This window comes from Manis javanica, chromosome 14, assembly GCF_040802235.1.
Source record: "Manis javanica isolate MJ-LG chromosome 14, MJ_LKY, whole genome shotgun sequence".
NCBI lineage: Eukaryota > Metazoa > Chordata > Mammalia > Pholidota > Manidae > Manis > Manis javanica.
The window spans coordinates 58,963,811-58,980,775 of NC_133169.1; the positions used below are offsets into that span (position 1 = coordinate 58,963,811).

The window sequence follows — 16,965 nt, forward strand, 5'->3', positions numbered from 1 at the left end:
GAGACCTAATCAGTATCTTCTGCTTAGGAAAGAGAGATCTGACAGGTGATTTAAAACCTGATCGTCCCATGGGGACAATCTGAGATGATTCCGATGTTCACAGTCTTAACAGATATCAGCACTAGTACTGCTTCCTCCTAAGTCTCTTTCCTGCTATTGAGTTGTTGCAATCCGTATCCTCAGTCTCAGACCCCCAAAGAGCAACTTCCCATCATCAATTAAGTGAAGTTCGGAGGAGCATAGGGGCGAATCAGAACATTGCTTGGCTATTTCTGTAAGACAAAAACGATCCAACTTCTTGCGCTGACTGGTCATACTGCGAACACAAAGGGCAGAATTTGATTCACAAGGTGTCCGCCTGTCTACGCTACCCAGAGGGGTCCTGTGCTAACAGAAGGGAAACTTTAACAACATCCAGAGCCTTCCATGTCCTGCAGATGAAGGAGAAGGATGTCCTCAAATTCCGTGCAGCAGGAATCCAGTTGGGTGACACCAATCTTGCCTTCCAAATGGAACAGTTCATCTACAGAAGAGAAAGTGACGGCCACCTGCTTTATCAGTCTTCAGAGGGCCCTGGAGAGGCTTCTCCGGACAGCACCTATCGTTGTTGCTGCTGAAACCAGTATGGTGTCAGGGTCATACCCTCCAGGAGTACTGGCGGGAGAGCAGAGCTGCGGCTTGCTGCTTGCCTGGTGGGTGACCCCTATGGGGGCCACTTTACACCTGGAACCTTCACTACCCAGCCTTCCGGGAGTCGGGCCTTCCGGTGGTTACCCATGGAACAACCGCCAGCTCTTCCCACAGGTGTCTGCCCTTGCCTGCCCGCCCCGGCTCTGTAAGAGACTGGCCTCTGCACCACGCGGCCGCCGCCACCCAGGGCGAGCCCCCGCCGCCAGCCTGGAGGGGTGGGTGCAGGCCCCGGGACGTTCTGTGCTCGCGCGGAACAGTCGGGAGCTGGCCGCGGCAGCAGTGCCTTGACGGGGAGGAGCTTCAGGGAGGACACACAGCTCCAGGTCGCCGTTACTGCGCCTCACGCCGAGGTGGCAGAGCCGTCGGCCGGTGTGCCGGGGCCTCCGCGCCTGCACAGCCCTTCCTCAGTCGGCCTGCCTCTGAAGACTGGACTGCAGCTCCACCATCTGGGCCCCTGAGCAGGTAGGAATGACCACCAAGTGGTCTCAAACTATTCTTCAGGCTCTTAGCAAATGAAGCAGAGAATCGGAAATCATGCAACCCAGACGAGGTGTCATGAACTAGCAGGGTGCACACTGGGGTAGGCCTGCAGATGTTTTATTTGTCTATTTTTATGTGCTTAAAAATCAGTGCAGCAATTTAAAAATCAGGTGTTCACACAAAGATTTAGATTTCAGCCTTTTGATAAACTAGCTAGTAATGGACCTGCATTCCCATGTGGTCCCAGGTGGGGACCCACTGCTTTTGGGTGGCTGGCTCTCTCCAGATTTCCACAGTCCCTCACCCTCCATTGCCTCTTGCACTGAGCCTGTGTGTTAGCTGCTATTTATCATGCTGCTTGGTGTTGTTTATTTTCTGAAGCCCAAGAAACTTTTCTTACTTAATTGATTTCCTTGTTTATGTTACCTGTCCAGCCCTTATAGGCATTTATGTTTATGGCCCCCACTGTTCTTAGTATCAGTATCTTAATTTGTGAAATCAGAGGGATGAGTTAGAAGATGTATTTTTCAAATAAAAATGCCTTATGTGTGTATTTTCTATTTCTGTTTGTATTAGCAGACATAAGGGAAAAATGGATTAACTAGAATAAGGAGACGTTTAGGGTAGCAGTGAGAAAGAACTGCTAGAAGGAAATGTGAATGAAACATTGTACTCCTTTACCTGTTGGAAATCTTGAACTGTCTTCATCCTTAATGTAAAGAATGATAATCTGACATCTGTACAATGCCTTGGTACTTTTTAAGGTGCTATCACATAAAAAACTTTCTTGAGCTCATTTTATGAGGCTCTTTTTTTAGAAAGGATATGGATGATAGGCAACAGATAATCTGTGTATGATGAACTCCATTGGGGTGGAGGAGGGAGATAAATTAAGGGTTTTATCATGGTTTCTTCTGCCTGTATAATTCTATTTTTCATCAAGGCTATGACCTTTTCTAAATAAGTAGTAAATACACTGCACAGGAATGAAGCTGTTAGTAGGATGTGTTGGCTCCTTGCAACTGGTTTAATCCAGGTTCCCCTTATTATAGTGATTTATGAGGCAGGTGGCATTAGGAATCACCAAGCTTATTACAGCTGTTTTCATTTCAGTATTGTAAATCTAAAACACACTGTGATGTTTAGAAAAAGCTGGCGAGACTGGCAATTTCTGAAGTTAAGTCAGACTTCAGACAAGTGCTGTCAAGCATGTAGAAGTCATTGGCTGGTTTTTCTTTTCTCCATTTCCACTTTTGTTGGGGTTTGTAGAACAATGTTGGGACCAGTATCCAAACCTCTAAGGATGGTGTGGTGCCTGAGAAAGAGCAGTGGCCTCAGATTTCAGAAGCCTCGGTCCCTGGCTTGCCATTTATCGTTTGTGTGACCTTGGCCCCTTTATGAAAGAGGATGACGACTTGAGCAAAGCCTAGTTTTTCCTGTGGGCTGAAGACATGGACCCCTATCTAGGTACATAAAATGCCTTCCCTTCCCTCTGTCCCATGACACTGGCAACTTTTCATTCTCAAAAGTGTGGAAAATTTTACATCTTTCCTGAGGGAGAAGGTTTGGCCACAATTGCTAAGACCCCTTTCAGAGTCAATATTTAGTGATATTGAGTTTCCAGCAAGTTGCTTTTATCAGATAGAGGAGGTGGGTGGAGATAGATTCAAGGATCATCTGGAACGCAGCTATGAAGTAGTGTTTTTTTCTGGCTCCTTTTGTATCTTTTCCTCCAGTAGTGTTCATATATCTAATTGTCCAGAGTCCTTGGATTCTGGACAATTCTGGATTCTGCATCTCCCGACTGTGTCCTCTTGAACAAGTTTCTCCTTCAGATCCTAGCCCAATTTTTTTTTCCTCCAAAATTGTGATGTCCCAGTATAACAAGGTGCTACTACTCCCTGAATGGATACAGTAGCTTATAAAAAGGTGGTACCAATTGACTTGCTATTCTGCCCCTTTGTTCCATTTGCCTTTTCTAATCAGGGGCACAGACAACCACAAAGCACAACCATTATCATTACTAATGACAGAATTACAAATACCAAATGGTTAACGAGAAAAATTGTTTGGGGCCAGGGGTCAGCAGTCTTCTTAATAGTCAGCCTAAGACTGATGAGAATGGTGAAACTATAGGATAGCCCCAAATCCTGTGGTGTTAGTAGTATAAATGACATCCAGAAATGACCTTCTTAGGCCTCACAGGTGTGGTCTCCTGAAGTGGATAAGTCTGGGATTCTTCTTAGATTATTCATGTATAAGACCAGCGCTAGAAAATTTTACCATTAGTAAAAGTTTTGACCTCTTCTGGAAGTGCTTTGCTGGGTTTTTGGGGATGAGAAGAAGGCAACCATTGCAGGATCAACTTTTAAAGGACAGATTGTATTGTACTGAGCCCCACAGCTTTGTAAGTTGGGGGAAAGGAAACCAGGACGATGACCATTACTGAACAGTGGAAAAGAAAGTGCAGCCTGTTCTGTGGCTTGGGAGCACATATTTAGAGTAAATTTCTTTAAGATAAGCAAAATTTGTCCTGTTAAAAGCAAGTTATATTGTGAACCTTACTTAACATTCAGACTGTAGCATTTGACCTTCATTTTCATGCTGTGTGATACTGGTAGTTACTAACAGTTATCATTTGATATGATAGTTTTAAAATTAGATAAGATTGCCAGCCAAAATGGTCTTATTGCCTTTAATCAGGAAGTGAGGAAGATTATCTCTGGGCAAACAAGGTATGATTTAGACACTTATAAAGGGAAAATTATCCAAGTTGTTTTGTTATTTTGCTGTTGTTTTGCTGTTAGTTTTAGGTTCCTTCTCTTGTCCACCCCCACCTTCCCACCCCCACACCCCATCATTTCTTTTGCCTGTTTACTACTAGATAACATCCAATAAAAGGGAACGTAAAATACAGCTGCATTTTATTAAAGGAACAAAGATGCTTTGGACATAAAATCATTTCCAGATAAAGGCCAAAATACTCTTGTTTTTTTGTTCAAATTGATTATTTTCTGTTTCATGCTCAGTTCATTCTATGCTTTTATCTTTCTGTTGAATGTGTTCTCCATGACCTCTTAGCTGACACAGGCTTTTGATATAAAGTATATGATTATGAAAGTACGATGTCAAGTTGGGTAGGCAAGCTTTAACCACACAATGGCAATTATAGGGCGTACTTGCTGCTAACACTGCTATAGCCTGACTACTTAGAAATGCCCAGTTAATGAAACATGGGATTTAGAACTTCATTTAGTCTTTTTGAGTTAATGGTAATGTAAAAAAAATATTGAGGTATAATGGACATACAATATTATATTTGTTTCTGGTGTATCAGACAGTGATTGGACATTTGTATCCATTGTGAATGGTCACCACAATAAGTCTAGTTACCATCTGTCATCTTACCAAGTTAATACAGTGTTGTTAACCATATTTCCCATGCTGTGTAGTACATCGCCATGTATTATAAAGTAAAATTTTCATTTTAGCTTCATGGTAATTTTTAAAACAAATGATTATTTTGCTTATCTAGAGATCTTTTATAATAATTCCAATATTTGCATGCATTTTTCAAGTTTATAACACTTTTGCATAGATTATTTCTTTTAGTGATCATCACAGCCCTATAAGTTGAATATTATTATCTCTATTTTACTGGTGAAAACTGGAGGCTAAGGGATATTATGTCATTTTATTAGCACCGACTACCTAGTAACTGATGAGTCTAATACTTGAACATGGTCTTCTAACTCTAAGTCTGAAATATTGGGAAACTAATATCTTGTGGTTCTTTATATTACAAGTCTGTTAACACTATTTTCTTTCTACTGAAACCTTGGTTTTCTTATAAGGGCCCTGAAATGTTGAGTGTTCTTTTTCCTCCCTTCTCCCCTTTCAAATTGCCCTTTTCTTCTTGGGAAGAGAGGCATGATCACCATCCATCCTCAATCTTCCCGTTTTCTGTTGCCACAGGGTGAAAAGCTTTCCTTTAGCCCCTGAAAGATACTTCTTAAAATGCATTTCTTTTGAGAAAATATTCATAACAGCAAAACAAAGAGACATTCCTAATGGACTATGGAAGGGGCTGGGTACTTACTTCATTCATGCAATAAAATCAAGTCACAGAACTATTCCTGATTGCACACCATCTGAGGAACCATGTGGAGGACACCTGAGAATTTTTTCACATTGTGATGGGAAATCTGGGATATCTATTCTCTGACTTTCATCCATGATTGGTTGAAAATGCTCTTGTCAGTCTTAAATCCTCACACATCACAAGCTGCCAGGCAGAGGGTTGAGCAAACTCCCAGGTAATGAATGAAGCTTTCAGGCAGAGAATCTTAGAGACACAGTGATTCAGAGGCAAGCTTGTCTGTGTGCTGAGAACTGTTCCATGTCACCACAGGTAACTCAGATAGGCTGGAGGGATGAGTAGTAGTGTGTGTGTGTGTGTGTGTGTGTGTGTGTGTGTGTGTGTGTGTGTGTGTGTGTGTTTGCTCGGATTTGAGTGAGGTTTTGATGATGTTATATACTAAGATGATACTATGGAATAGGACTAGCCCCAGAAATGCCAAGATTCTACCTTGGTTAATTTACCCTCAACACAGTTTTCTGAAAAAGATATAAAAATAAAATAGGGTTATGAACAAGGAATCTAGTATTGCTTTATTGTTAGATGGAATTCTGTTACTCCAGTGCAGAGCTTCCTAAAGAACTGGTCTGTAACTTATGACTTTAGTTTAAATCATAAATGGGGCCTCTTTATAACATTATCCTACTATTTTTCAGTCATAGGGCTTGCAAGGATGATTATGGATGATTGAGGATTATTGTGGCCCAATATGTAGTTCACATATATAAAGAGATTTATTGCAGGGAATAGGTTTCCATGATTGTGGGGGCTGGCAAGGCAAGTATGAAATCTGTTGGGCAGGCTGTCAGGAAGGGCATGAACTGGAGTGGCTGTCCACAGGCAGAATTCCTTCTACTTTAGGGAAGCTCAGCTTTAGTCTTGAAGCCTTGCAACTAATTGAATTAGGCCCATCCAGATTATCTGGGATAATCTCTCTTTCTTAAAGTGAATTGATTATGAGCTTTAATCAAAATATCTTCCCAGTAACACCAGGTTTAATATTTGATTGAATAACAGGAAACTCTAAGTCTAGTCAGGTTGACACAAAATTATCACAGAGAATAAATGAGAAAGAGGTATTATCTGGGGCTCATCCCAGGTGAGACAGGACCTGACTCTTATTTTTTCTTATGTTCTGAGAAGAGAAGGCTAGTGAAAGTATATACTTAACACTTGACTTGTACTTGTAGTCTAAGCCTAACCATTTGCAAGTGTAGTTCTATTGGTGACATGGAATTGTCCTAGTTAGATTGGTAACAGCTCCTTTATGGAAGAACTAAGTTGAGGTGGCACAGTTCTGGTTCCAATTCCAATGTGTGTGGTAGATTCTTTTCTCCCTTACCACCAAACAAGTCTCAGATATATCTACCTGGAGAGAGCATCAGATGCCACAGGTTAAGGGTTCAGTCCTACAAGACTGCTCCCTACACTGCCACACCCACTTTAGATGCCGACTGCAAATCCAGTATGTCAACCTGTGCTCTGACTGACCAGTATGCTGGAGGTTCCAATGTCCTTGGGTTTGAATAATTTGCTAGAGTAACTCACAGAATTCAGAGAAACATTTCACTTACTAGATTACCAGTTAAAAGGATATGACTCAGGAACATGGAGATGGAGAGAGTGCATAGGGCAAGTATGGGGAAAGGGTGCAGAGCTACAATACCCTCTCTGAGGAGGACCACTTTCCCAGCACTACACATGTTCACCAACTAGGTAGCTCTCCAGAATCTGTCCTTTTGGGTTTTTATGGAGGCTTTATAACTTAGGCATAATTGATATAACTCATTGACCATTTGTGATTTATTCAACCTCTAGGCCCTCTTACCTCCCTGGAGGTCTGGGGCAGGGTTGGGGGGTGTGGGTAGGAGGTGGGGGCACTTAAAGTTCCAACCCTCTCATCATATGGCTGGTTCTCCTGGCCTCCAGCTCCCATTCTTACGTGCATGCCAGAGGCCATCTCCTTAACATAACAAAAGATACCTTTATCGCTCTCATCACTTAGGAAGTTTGAAGGGTTTGGGAGCTTTATGCTATAGACATAGAAAAGAATAAAATTTAACTCATGAATGAGGCTAGTATACACTGTGAGCAAACCAAAAAAATGCCTATATGAGAAAGGAATTTAAAGACAAATTCAATGATGAAGGCAGATGCAAATATCTGAAACAAGGAAGCAACCTCACCAAATTGGTGAAAGACTTGCACATTGATGAAGGAAATTAAGGAAGACATGGATAAATGTAAACACATTCTGTATTCATTGGTTGAAAGAATTGATATTGTTAAAATGTTCATACTATACAATGTGATATCCTGATTCATTGCAATCCCTATCAAAACTCTGAAGGCATTCTTTGAAGAAATAGAAAAACAATCCTAAAATTGAAACTGCAAAAGACAAGAAATAGTCAAAGCAATCTTAAACAAGAAGAACAAAGCTGAAGGTATTTCATTTCCTGATTTCACACTATATTATAAAGCTGTGGTAATCAAAAGAGCATGGCATTGGCATAAAAACAGACACTTAACCCAATGGGACAGAATAGAGAGCCCAGATATTTATTGTCAACTGATCTTTGACAGCAGTGCCAAGAACATGCAATCATGAAAGGACTATCTCTTCAAAGAACAGTGCTGGGAAAACTGGATATTCATATATAGAAGAGTGATGTTCGACCCTATCTCACACCATATTTAAAAAATCAACTCAAGGTGGATTAAGACTTGAACATTGGTCCTGAAACTAAAATCCCTAGAAGAAAACATAGGAAAAAAACTTCTTGATGTTGATCTGGACAAAGATTTTTTGGATTTGATCCCCAAAGCACAGGCTACAAAAGTAAAAATAGAAAAGTAGGGATTTCATCAAACTCAAAGCTTCTGCACAACAAAAGAAACAATCAACAGAGTTTCTTTTGTTTGAAAAGGCAACGTATGCAATGGGGGAAAATATTTACAAACTATGTATCTGATAAGGAGTAAATATTCAAAATATACAAAGTCAAATAACTCAATAGCAAAACAAAACAAAACAAAAAACAACCCATTAAAAAATGGGCAAAGTACCTAAATAGACATTTCTCAAAAGAAAAAAGACATACAAAACACAAAGACATGCAAAAGTCAACAGATATATGAAAAGGTGATCAACATCACTGATTACCAGGGGTGTGCAAATAAAAACAACAATGAGATATAACCTCACATCTGTTAGAATGGCTGTTATCAAAATAGAAAAGATAACATGTATAGACAAGAATGTGGAGAAAAGGGAATCCTTGTACTCTGATGGTAGATTTGTAAATTGGTACAACCATTATGTAAAACAGAATGGAGATTCTTCAAAAAATTAAAAACATAATTACCATATCATCCAACAATTCCCCTTCTGGTTATATATCCAAGGGAAATAAGAACAGGGTATCGAAAGATGTCTAGACTCCCATGTTCACTGCAACATTATTTACTACAAGATACAGAAACAACCTTAGTGTTTGTTGATAGACGAATGGATAAAAAATATGCAGTATATATGCATACATACAATGGATTACCATTCAGACATAAAAAAAGGAAATTCTGCTATTTGTGACCACATGGATAATCTGGAGGACAGTATGCTAAATGCAATAAGACTACTGAAAGTTGAGTATTGTATGACCTCACTTACATGTGGAATATAAAATAATCATAGAAGCCCACAGTAGGTTGCCAGGGACTGGGGGAAAGGAAAATAGATGTTGGCCATAGGGTACAAAGTTTGAGTTATGCGAGAGTAAGTTCTGGAGATCTAACGTACAGCCTGATGACTATAGTTAAAAATACTCTATTGTGTACTTGAAATTTGCTAAGAGTGTAAATCTTAAGTATTCTCTGCACTCCCCCAACACAAATGGTACCTATGTGAGGTGATATGTTAATTAAGTTAATTGTGGTGATCATTTCATAATGTATCAAAATCAAGTTGCACCTTAAATATGTGTAATTTTTATTTGTCAATTTTATCTCTGTAAAGCTGAAAAAAGTTCTGTACATCATTTGGGCTGTACTTTTTTTTGAAAGTTCAGAACTATGTAGATTATTACACTATGTATTAGAAATCTGTTGTTTTGTATGTTGATTCCACTAATCTGTGAGTAAACTCATTGACAAGGAATACAAATTATTTATCTTTATATGAGTAAATTCCTGCAGGATGGTAGTTGATCAACACACATTGTGTTGCATTCATGCATAAATGCTAGGGCAAATTTGAGATGGTCAAATATGATTTTTCCTAAGATTTCTGGGCTATGGAAATCCTACATCCAAACTTTTATCATGAAGCCCAGTGAGTTTGTTTATAGTTTCCATTTTCATAGCTACTGAAATCAGAAAGAATTTGCCCCTTGTAGAGGAGTAATTTATTGTCCAATTAGTATAACAAATGAATGTTTTACTAAAAGGATAAGGGCTACAGTACTAAATACCTAAGGATAACATGGGCCTTGCAATGAAGGAAAAGGAGGATTAGGCAAGGTCAGGAAAGAAGTAAGTTATAAAATTCTAGGATGAAACATTCGAATTTATTATTGATGAATATTCACCTGGGAAACAGTGACTAATAAGTGGTATGTATAGTATAAGGTAATTAGCATGCTGACAGCTCTGGCATTAGCAAGCACAGTAGGAACTCCTAAGGAATATGTGTGCTATAAGGTGATTAGCATGCTGCTGAGCATTGTGCCAATTATTTAACCTCTTTGAACCTTAAGTTTTGCCTCTGAGCATTAAACATGTTGGCCCTACTATGGCTTAGGTCTCATCTGTTATTATATGCCATGGTTATACTTTTCTCTTTGTCATATATTCTTTCCCAAATATTAGAAACAGATATTCTACTCAGTTTCAATGACTCAGAAATCCAGGAAAACATCAGTTTAATATGAATGGAAAGTGACATCTGCAAATCGATTTTACCCCAATAATTCAGGCCTGGGGTTTATGGAGATGAGATGTCTTTAAGGGTAATGATATACAATCATAATTACAAGACAGTTTTGCAATGAGGAAATTGAAACACAGATAATAAGAATGCAGTACTTCCGGCAGGAATCACTGGTTTCCTGAATGTGCATTCTGTCACGTGGAGAGATGAGGCAGAGAAGCACAATGGAGTTCAAACAACTGCAGTTTATGAAGATTATCTGAAGCTATATATGATTCAGAAGTGCTTACCCTAGGCCAGTGTGTCATAGTAGATAGGTCTGAGTTCAGAATTAGATGCAACTAGGCTTAAAACTCAACCCTGTTATTTGCAGCTAAACTTCAAGGAATTAATTTCCCTGCCTCTTTTATCTTAAAATGGGAATCATAGTATTCAGTAAGTATTCAGTATTCAGTAAGTAAAACACCTTAAATAAAGTGTTTGGTACATAATAGGTACTTAAAAAAGTCCTTTCAACTTCAGTTTTATTTTTTCTGTTGACCTTAAAACCTCTTTTGAAATCCACAGCACTGACACATGCAAACAGCCCAAATATTTATCAATTCAATAAATATTTATTGAGAGTCCTTCTTGCATCAGCTGATTTTTTAAAAAATGCTTGAGATACAGTGGCATCTCTAGACAGATGATTCCTGCATTCATGAAGTTTATATTCCAGTAGGGGAGAAAGACAAAAAAAGAACAAAATACCATTATAGGTCGTGATAACTGCTCTGAAGTAGATAAATAGGAACTATGTTGAGTAGCAGGGATCAGAAGAGAAATCCAGTGTATTAAAAGAGGAAAATGTATCAGTTTAAGTTAAGAGAAAAGTAATAATATTACAATAATTTCAGGAGGATGTGCACATGTCAGCAAGATATTGTAGAGAAACAGAATAACTCAAGCAAATGGAGTAAATCATGATTTTTTCAGAAGTGGTAAAAGAAGTTCACCTACTGTGATCTAGGTGTTTCACTTTAGAGGAATTCTAGGGCTGGATTTGGGCAAGAAAGAAAAGATGATTATCATCGTGGGTTGTAGCTTGGATTATAGGTAAAAGGTCTGTAGCAAGCCTGACCACTCCAGAATTTCTTAGATACTGAAGATCTGTTATTTTCACGACTTGGTCAGAATAAGTGAGGTCTTTATGAATTGTGTTGCCTCATGTATTATGTCTAATGTTACCAGCCTATGCTAGGAAAATTTATAGGGAGCAAGACAGTTAAAATTAACAATAAAACATGAAGGATAAGGAAGAATTAGCAGTGTAAAGAGTAGAGAGGCCTCTAGGTAATTGGACAAAGTAATTTACCAACCCTGATTTCACTGAAAGTAACTGAAAATTTTGGACATACCTCCTTGAAGGCAGCAGAGAGCTACAGGGCAAATTAAAGGAATAAGATGTTGGAAAAGAAAGAAAACAAAAGTAGCCCAGTATTTGACTTCTAAGACAAATTGAGAATCAGAAAGGCAACATGTATATGGATGTCACTGAAGCATTGCTTATAATATCAAAAGAGTCCCAACAAATCTTAAAGGATGATCAGTGATTAAGTAGACAGAACGCATAAAGTCATATGATAGAATACTGCATAGAGCATACATAGAATTAAATCAAATAGATCTACATTTATCAACATAGGTAGATTTCTAAAACACAGCATTGAATGAAAGGAGCCAGTGAAATGCATAGATTTATCTATTTTTAAGCATGTACAAATAATTTATATATATTTATGTATACATAAATGTTAAAGAAATGAATAAAAGTTATTTATTGCTATAGAGTTATATGGTAAACTTCTGTATTAAATCGTTGCTCCCAATTACAGGACCTAGAAACACACTAGACTTTTAAAATTAAAATATATTTAAAGATAGTCTCCATTTCTATGTTTGATTTGTGTACAGAACCAACTTAAATGTATATCATTGCTTTTTAAAAATTTTTAAATATTTTGGTATCATTAATATACAATTACATGAGCAACATTGTGGTTACTAGATTCCCCCCATTATCAAGTCCCCCCCACATACCCCATTACAGTCACTGTCCATCAGCGTAGTAAGACGCTATAGAATCATTACTTGCCTTCTCTGTATACACTGCCTTTCCTGTGTCCCCTCTGTGTGTGTTGCCAGAGGAAGGAACGGGCCTTGTGGCTGGAACTTCTTATGAGTGGGTGTTGTTTCCAGCGGGTGGGGGAGGGGTTGTATTTTGTGCACTGGCTGTTTGAGGAAGGAGTTGTTGAGATGGGAATGAGGCCAAGGACAAGGAAACAAGGCTGGGAGTGTGTGCCTCCAGGACCCCCGTGAGAGACCTGACATTTTAATGCTTTGTCTCTTCCTTCATGGAGATAAACTTTTAATCAGCTACATTTATATTTCACTTTAATTGTATCTCTTCAGCAAAGTGTGATGCCCATTCACACATGTATTGTGGTGCTGAAAAGAATCAAATAATGGTGTAGGGCAGGCAGGTATGTCCTGTCCCACATTTATCAAACCTTTCAACTGAAACTGCAATAGCAATGCTCTCCTTAGGCTACTTAGGGCCCCAAGTGAGTGACTAATAACGAGGGTAACACTGGACCACAGTGAAATGGAGAATCTTCAAAAGATGAGGTTTCAGGGAGCAGAATGACAAGACACTGTATTCAGAGAGATGCGCGAAGGGATTTCAGGGTACAAACATCAGCCGGTTCTCTCTAGGAGTCTACTGATGTATCATTTTGCCATAGACTATTCTTGCTTTACACTTGTCTTCCTCTTCCATTCAGAACCCAGAGATTTTTCTGCAAGCATCAGATTTTTATAGTTGTATCTCCTGTAGTGCTGCCAGCTTTGGATTCATGGGTGGGAGATGGAGATCAGGGAGCAGCCAGAGCCCGAGGGAGAGGGGAAGGGGAAGCGGCAGGATGGTTTACGATTCCTGGTAGTGATTGTCCTGGAGGGCCGTAGTAGGCCTTTCCAGCCAGAAGGGTCTTCAGAAAACAGTACTCCAACGACAGGTTAGTCAAATGAGATCCAAAGAAATTAAGAGACACACTTGAAATTACTGCTATTCAGTGGAGTACTCAAGTTTCTGACTCTTAGAGACTTGGGTGTTTTGTCGGCTGCCCTATCATGGCCGATCTGTAAGCATTAATCATTTTTACCTACTCATTTCATCAGTTTCTGTGAAGGAATTTTACCTGTCAACACTGGGTTAGGCTGAGTTTTAGTAATTCTGTATATTTAGTCAGTGGTGGTGAGTACAATACAATGTTTAGCTTGGTCTGTTCTTCAATCAGGTTTATCAGATTTCTTCATGTACCTAAAATCTCACAAACTGGTTATCTCCATTTAGATTTACTGCGTTACTACTACCAATGCCAAAAGGTGAATTCTGTCAATTTCTATACCAATCTGGAAGATACTCAATATATCAAAACTCTGTAGGTACATGGATTCTCACCTCTGGACAATGTAATTTAAAACACCCCAAAACTCTAGTATGAGATTCATTTATCTGTTGTGAAAAAATCTTCCCAAACTTCTTATATACAGTCAGGAGAGAGAATGGCTGATTTACTAAACTATGACAAATTAAAGATGTTCTAACCAAATGACAATTCATTTCCCAGCAGACTACTCACTATTTTAGACTAAAACTTTATGTAAAAGGGAAAACATATTAGAAAATGTAAAATGCCCTGATATTTTGGTTCTTTAAATTATTCTAATCGGAGAAGCCTAAAGTTTTAATTAACACATTCCTATGCAGAAGAGAGAGAATCAGAAGACTAGACAGAAACTACTTGAAATTTCTCAGAGCCACAGGCTTCAGAATTTTCTGCCTCCAAATTCAGTGCTTTGTCCAGTCCCTGTTTTTGCACAAAGAAAACATTTGTTGATGTTCCTGGTGTGTGGGTGTGTTTGTGTGTGTGTTTTTTCTGCTGTATTTGGAATGACAAAATATCATTTATCCTCTAGGAAATTCTGAGATCTGTTCTAAAACTCACGTGTTATGCTTCAGTCATTCAACTTTGATTTCTTTTTCCAGGCCTCACTGTGAATATCCTTTATTCTTAGGGACTCAGGGCATAAAGCAAGTTCAGCCTTTTCGTCTGGATCCAATCAGCAGCTGCCTCCTATATTTAATTGCAGTCTGTGTTTGTTAACCCCCCTTGGACAGCTGGTCATCTGAGCATACTGCCCCAGTGGGAAATCATCTGCTGCCGCAGTAGCATTCATGGAAGCTGTCCCAGAGGTTGCAGAACCGAGAGTCTCAGACCAAGGCAACATGCTCAAGTCAAATAGTTTATTTAATCAATTTCCAAAACAGTAGGAAGCACAGGCAGAGTTTTGGTGTACACTTACAATAGCAGGGTGCATCCAGAATAGAAGGGACACACTACCTCATCTGTGTTACAGTGTTCACATGTCCTTCTCTCTCCCTTTGCTCATCAGCCTGCTCTCCTGACAGTGTAGTTACAGGGACCAGAGCTGAGGTTTACAAAGGGAACACAGCAGATACAAGGTCTTGTGACCCATCACTTGCTTGTTCGATTAGAGAGACACAGGGGCAAGTGTGCCTGACCAATAGCTGTAGATCACTGATGACTTGCTGAGCAGCCATGGATTTTATCTGTGTGTTTCTGGCAGAGGTCACATGGGACCAAAATGCGTGTCATCAGTGTGTGACAGTGTCACAATAGGAATCACATTACTGACTACTGGGAGTAATATGATCTATGATTTATGAATATTTAAGGTTTAATCGGTCCTTCCATTCCTGTGTATCTACATGTTAGCTCTAATTTGTTCCATCATTTTTATCTGTGTTCAGCATACATGGGCTGTATTTATTTTATGTCTAACATGACATGAATAGGTTAGCAACCTAGCAACAATACTTAGACATTATGCATTTCGTCCATGTCATTTGTTTATCTTGTTTTCCATAGAAGAGTTGAATATCTTTAAATAATATAGCAAACACATATTACAGCCTGCCCAGGATTTGGTGTTGTATTTGCAGGATTGAAAACCACTGGGTCTTTATTTCTGCAAAAAACAACCAGAAAGGGACAGATGAAGCAGTCTGCTGTTTTCAAAAATTATTTTAAAATTAAAAGTTTACATTGGTGCAAAGTTTGGAGAAAGCTAACATTAAAAAAAAAAAAGAAATCACATGTCAGAGAAAATGATCTGTGTATAATTTTCCTTCGTACATTTCCAAGAATGATTTATGATGTATTAAATTATATGACAATTTTTACTTGTTTTAGAATGCAGAATATGTTCTTTTCAAGTGAATGTATCATGTATACTAAAAATGAATATGTATTCTGAGCTTGTTAGGTATAGTGATCTCTAAGTGTTAATTAGGTCAAGATGGTTGATCGTATTTTTTTAGATAATCTATTTTTTTACTGATCTTTTGATCTGTTAAAAGGGTGTTGAAATGTAATTGTGATTTCAGTTGTTTCTCCTTTTAATATTGTCTCTTCAATTCTGAAGCTCTATTTTAAGGTGCATTTACATTTATGGTTGTTATGTATTCCTGCCGTACTGATCATTTTATTATTTTTAAATGTCCCTTACTATATCGAGTGATACATTTTCTTATTTTCCGAGGTCTATTTTAGCTAATATTAAGATAGGTACCCCAGGCTTTTTATGCTTATCCTCTTTATAAAATATTTTTCATCTATTTACTTTCAACTTTTATCTTTATATTTAAAAATCAACTTTTTTGATGGCATATAGTTTGGTTCTGCTCTTTTATTCACTCTCACAAACTTTTGCCCTTCAATCAGAGTATTTAATATGTTAATATGTTTATTACATAACATAATAAAATCACCAATAGGATGGGATATAGCTCTTTTATAGTTTTTGATTTGTCATTTCTGTTTTGTGGTGTTGTCATTTCTCTGTTCTTCTTTTCCTGACTTTATTTTGATTATTTGAATATTTATATAGCATATATCTTTAGCTATTGGATTTCTAGCTTCACCTATTTGCATTAGTGTTACAATGGTTGCCCTAGCACATAAATCCTTAACTTTCTTCTACTTAAAGATACTGTTCTATGACTTCATATAAAAGTAGAAACTTTGCATCCAAATAGTTCCTTTTGCTCCCTATCTTTATTCTATAGATTTTACAAACATTTACATATATATAAAACCCATAAGATGATGTTATAGTTTTTGCTTAAGCACTCATGTGCTTTTTTTAATAATTAAGAGGAAAAAGAATGTTTTATATTTATTTGAATAGTTACAGTGTCTAATACAGTTCATCTCTTCCTTATAATCTGAATTTTCTTCTAATTTTACTTTCACCTGAATAATATTTCATATAGTACAAATCTGACAAATTCACTTAGTTTACTTTATTCTGAAATATCTTTATTTCTCCTTTCTTAAAGAATTATTTTTACATTTTTATTACCATTATATTTTATTTAAGTATAGTTGATATAGACTATTATATCGGTTTCAAGTATGCAACATAGTGATTTGATAGTTATATTATTAAATGCTTTCCCCAACCAATGTATTTAGAATCTGTCAACATAAAATGATGTTACAGAATTATTGACTATATTCTCTATGATGTACTTTTATCCCCATGATTAATTTATATTATGATTGAAATTTTGTGCCTCTTTATCCCTTTCACCTATTTCAAC

At 37.9% G+C, this 16,965-nt stretch overlaps 1 long non-coding RNA gene across 1 annotated transcript in view; it reads left to right on the top strand.

Moving 5' to 3' along the window:
- Nucleotides 1–841: 841 nt before the first annotated feature.
- Nucleotides 842–16,965, top strand: part of LOC140846205 (uncharacterized) — a 225,114-nt gene continuing 208,990 nt past the window's right edge. Inside the window, exon 1 of the long non-coding RNA XR_012125150.1 lies at nucleotides 842–1,152. This is a non-coding gene — a long non-coding RNA (uncharacterized lncRNA). The remainder of the gene's footprint in view (nucleotides 1,153–16,965) is intronic.